Source organism: Anser cygnoides, chromosome 29 (assembly GCF_040182565.1).
Source record: "Anser cygnoides isolate HZ-2024a breed goose chromosome 29, Taihu_goose_T2T_genome, whole genome shotgun sequence".
Lineage (NCBI taxonomy): Eukaryota > Metazoa > Chordata > Aves > Anseriformes > Anatidae > Anser > Anser cygnoides.
The window spans coordinates 4,549,083-4,553,878 of NC_089901.1; positions in this window are offsets into that span (position 1 = coordinate 4,549,083).

Here is a 4,796-nt window from a genome sequence, read left to right on the forward strand (position 1 = left end):
AGTGCACTGGCACCACTGGGGATGCAGTGCAGTGAGTCCAGAGAGTGCACTGGCACCAGTGGGGATGCAGTGCAGTGAGTCCAGAGAGTGCACTGGCACCACTGGGGATGCAGTGCAGTGAGTCCAGAGAGTGCACTGGCACCACTGGGGATGCACTGCAGTGACTCCAGGGAGTGCACTGGCACCAGAGGGGATGCAGTGCAGTGGGTCCAGAGAGTGCACTGGCACCAGTGGGGTGCAGTGCAGTGAGTCCAGAGAGTGCACTGGCACCACTGGGGATGCAGTGCTGTGAGTCCAGAGAGTGCACTGGCAGCACTGGGGATGCAGTGCAGTGAGTCCAGAGAGTGCACTGGCACCAGTGGGGATGCAGTGCAGTGAGTCCAGAGAGTGCACTGGCACCAGTGGTGAAGCAGTGCAGTGAGTCCAGAGAGAGCACTGGCACCACTGGGGATGCAGTGCAGTGAGTCCAGAGAGTGCACTGGCACCACTGGGGATGCAGTGAAGTGACTCCAGAGAGTGCACTGGCACCAGTGGGGATGCAGTGCAGTGAGTCCATAGTACACTGGCACCACTGGGGATGCAGTGCAGTGGGTCCAGAGAGTGCACTGGCAGCACTGGGGATGCAGTGCAGTGAGTCCAGAGAGTGCACTGGCACCACTGGGGATGCAGTGCAGTGAGTCCAGAGAGTGCACTGGCACCACTGGGGGTGCAATGCTGTGGGTCCAGAGAGTGCACTGGCACCACTGGGGATGCAGTGCAGTGATTCCAGAGAGTGCACTGGCACCAGTGGGGATGCACTTCAGCGACTCCAGAGAGTGCACTGGCCCCACTGGGGATGCAGTGCAGTGAGTCCATAGAGTGCACTGGCACCACTGGGGATGCAGTGAAGTGAGTCCAGAGAGTGCACTGGCACCACTGGGGATGCAGTGAAGTGACTCCAGAGAGTGCACTGGCACCAGTGGGGATGCAGTGCAGTGAGTCCATAGAGTGCACTGGCACCACTGGGGATGCAGTGCAGTGGGTCCAGAGAGTGCACTGGCACCACTGGGGATGCAGTGCAGTGACTCCAGAGAGTGCACTGGCACCACTGGGGATGCAGTGCAGTGAGTCCAGAGAGTGCACTGGCACCACTGGGGGTGCAATGCTGTGGGTCCAGAGAGTGCAGTGGCACCACTGGGGTTGCAGTGCAGTGATTCCAGAGAGTGCACTGGCACCAGTGGGGATGCACTTCAGCGACTCCAGAGAGTGCACTGGCCCCACTGGGGATGCAGTGCAGTGAGTCCATAGAGTGCACTGGCACCACTGGGGATGCAGTGCAGTGGGTCCAGAGAGTGCACTGGCACCACTGGGGATGCAGTGCAGTGAGTCCAGAGAGTGCACTGGCACCACTGGGGATGCACTGCAGTGACTCCAGAGAGTGCACTGGCACCACAGGGGATGCAGTGCAGTGGGTCCAGAGAGTGCACTGGCACCAGTGGGGATGCAGTGCAGTGAGTCCAGAGAGTGCACTGGAACCACTGGGGATGCAGTGCAGTCAGTCCAGAGAATGCACTGGCACCAGTGGGGATGCAGTGCAGTGGGTCCAGAGAGTGCACTGGCACCAGTGGGGATGCAGTGCAGTGGGTCCAGAGAGTGCACTGGCACCAGTGGGGATGCAGTGCAGTGAGTCCAGAGAGTGCACTGGCACCACTGGGGATGCAGTGCAGTGAGTCCAGAGAGTGCAGTGGCACCAGTCGGGATGCAGTACAGTGAGTCCAGAGAGTGCACTGGCACCACTGGGGATGCACTGCAGTGAGTCCAGAGAGTGCACTGGCACCAGTGGGGATGCAGTGCAGTGAGTCCAGAGAGTGCACTGGCACCACTGGGGATGCAGTGCAGTGGGTCCAGAGAGTGCACTGGCCCCCTGGGGATGCAGTGCAGTGACTCCAGAGAGTGCACTGGCACCACTGGGGATGCAGTGCAGTGAGTCCAGAGAGTGCACTGGCACCAGTGGGGATGCAGTGCAGTGAGTCCAGAGAGTGCACTGGCACCACTGGGGATGCAGTGCAGTGGGTCCAGAGAGTGCACTGGCAGCACTGGGGATGCAGTGCAGTGAGTCCAGAGAGTGCACTGGCACCACTGGGGATGCACCCCGGTGAGTCCAGAGAGTGCACTGGCACCACTGGGGATGCACCCCGGTGAGTCCAGAGAGTGCACTGGCAGCACTGGGGATGCAGTGCAGTGAGTCCAGAGAGTGCACTGGCACCACTGGGGATGCAGTGCAGTGAGTCCAGAGAGTGCACTGGCACCACAGGGGATGCAGTGCAGTGGGTCCAGAGAGTGCACTGGCACCAATGGGGATGCAGTGCAGTGAGTCCAGAGAGTGCACTAGAACCACTGGGGATGCAGTGCAGTGAGTCCAGAGAGTGCACTGGCACCAGTGGGGATGCAGTGCAGTGAGTCCAGAGAGTGCACTGGCACCACTGGGGATGCAGTGCAGTGAGTCCAGAGAGTGCACTGGCACCACTGGGGATGCACTGCAGTGACTCCAGGGAGTGCACTGGCACCAGAGGGGATGCAGTGCAGTGGGTCCAGAGAGTGCACTGGCACCAGTGGGGTGCAGTGCAGTGAGTCCAGAGAGTGCACTGGCACCACTGGGGATGCAGTGCTGTGAGTCCAGAGAGTGCACTGGCAGCACTGGGGATGCAGTGCAGTGAGTCCAGAGAGTGCACTGGCACCAGTGGGGATGCAGTGCAGTGAGTCCAGAGAGTGCACTGGCACCAGTGGTGAAGCAGTGCAGTGAGTCCAGAGAGAGCACTGGCACCACTGGGGATGCAGTGCAGTGAGTCCAGAGAGTGCACTGGCACCACTGGGGATGCAGTGAAGTGACTCCAGAGAGTGCACTGGCACCAGTGGGGATGCAGTGCAGTGAGTCCATAGAGTACACTGGCACCACTGGGGATGCAGTGCAGTGGGTCCAGAGAGTGCACTGGCAGCACTGGGGATGCAGTGCAGTGAGTCCAGAGAGTGCACTGGCACCACTGGGGATGCAGTGCAGTGAGTCCAGAGAGTGCACTGGCACCACTGGGGGTGCAATGCTGTGGGTCCAGAGAGTGCACTGGCACCACTGGGGATGCAGTGCAGTGATTCCAGAGAGTGCACTGGCACCAGTGGGGATGCACTTCAGCGACTCCAGAGAGTGCACTGGCCCCACTGGGGATGCAGTGCAGTGAGTCCATAGAGTGCACTGGCACCACTGGGGATGCAGTGAAGTGAGTCCAGAGAGTGCACTGGCACCACTGGGGATGCAGTGAAGTGACTCCAGAGAGTGCACTGGCACCAGTGGGGATGCAGTGCAGTGAGTCCATAGAGTGCACTGGCACCACTGGGGATGCAGTGCAGTGGGTCCAGAGAGTGCACTGGCACCACTGGGGATGCAGTGCAGTGACTCCAGAGAGTGCACTGGCACCACTGGGGATGCAGTGCAGTGAGTCCAGAGAGTGCACTGGCACCACTGGGGGTGCAATGCTGTGGGTCCAGAGAGTGCAGTGGCACCACTGGGGTTGCAGTGCAGTGATTCCAGAGAGTGCACTGGCACCAGTGGGGATGCACTTCAGCGACTCCAGAGAGTGCACTGGCCCCACTGGGGATGCAGTGCAGTGAGTCCATAGAGTGCACTGGCACCACTGGTGATGCAGTGCAGTGGGTCCAGAGAGTGCACTGGCAGCACTGGGGATGCAGTGCAGTGAGTCCAGAGAGTGCACTGGCACCACTGGGGATGCACTGCAGTGACTCCAGAGAGTGCACTGGCACCACAGGGGATGCAGTGCAGTGGGTCCAGAGAGTGCACTGGCACCAGTGGGGATGCAGTGCAGTGAGTCCAGAGAGTGCACTGGAACCACTGGGGATGCAGTGCAGTCAGTCCAGAGAATGCACTGGCACCAGTGGGGATGCAGTGCAGTGGGTCCAGAGAGTGCACTGGCACCAGTGGGGATGCAGTGCAGTGGGTCCAGAGAGTGCACTGGCACCAGTGGGGATGCAGTGCAGTGAGTCCAGAGAGTGCACTGGCACCACTGGGGATGCAGTGCAGTGAGTCCAGAGAGTGCAGTGGCACCAGTCGGGATGCAGTACAGTGAGTCCAGAGAGTGCACTGGCACCACTGGGGATGCACTGCAGTGAGTCCAGAGAGTGCACTGGCACCAGTGGGGATGCAGTGCAGTGAGTCCAGAGAGTGCACTGGCACCACTGGGGATGCAGTGCAGTGGGTCCAGAGAGTGCACTGGCCCCCTGGGGATGAAGTGCAGTGACTCCAGAGAGTGCACTGGCACCACTGGGGATGCAGTGCAGTGAGTCCAGAGAGTGCACTGGCACCAGTGGGGATGCAGTGCAGTGAGTCCAGAGAGTGCACTGGCACCACTGGGGATGCAGTCGAGTGAATCCAGAGAGTGCTCTGGCACCAGTGGGGATGCACTGCAGTGAGACCATAGAGTACACTGGCAGCACTGGGGATGCACTGCAGTGACTCCAGGGAGTGCACTGGCACCAGAGGGGATGCAGTGCAGTGGGTCCAGAGAGTGCACTGGCACCAGTGGTGTGCAGTGCAGTGAGTCCAGAGAGTGCACTGGCACCACTGGGGATGCAGTGCTGTGAGTCCAGAGAGTGCACTGGCAGCACTGGGGATGCAGTGCAGTGAGTCCAGAGAGTGCACTGGCACCAGTGGGGATGCAGTGCAGTGAGTCCAGAGAGTGCACTAGCACTAGTGGTGAAGCAGTGCAGTGAGTCCAGAGAGAGCACTGGCACCACTGGGGATGCAGTGC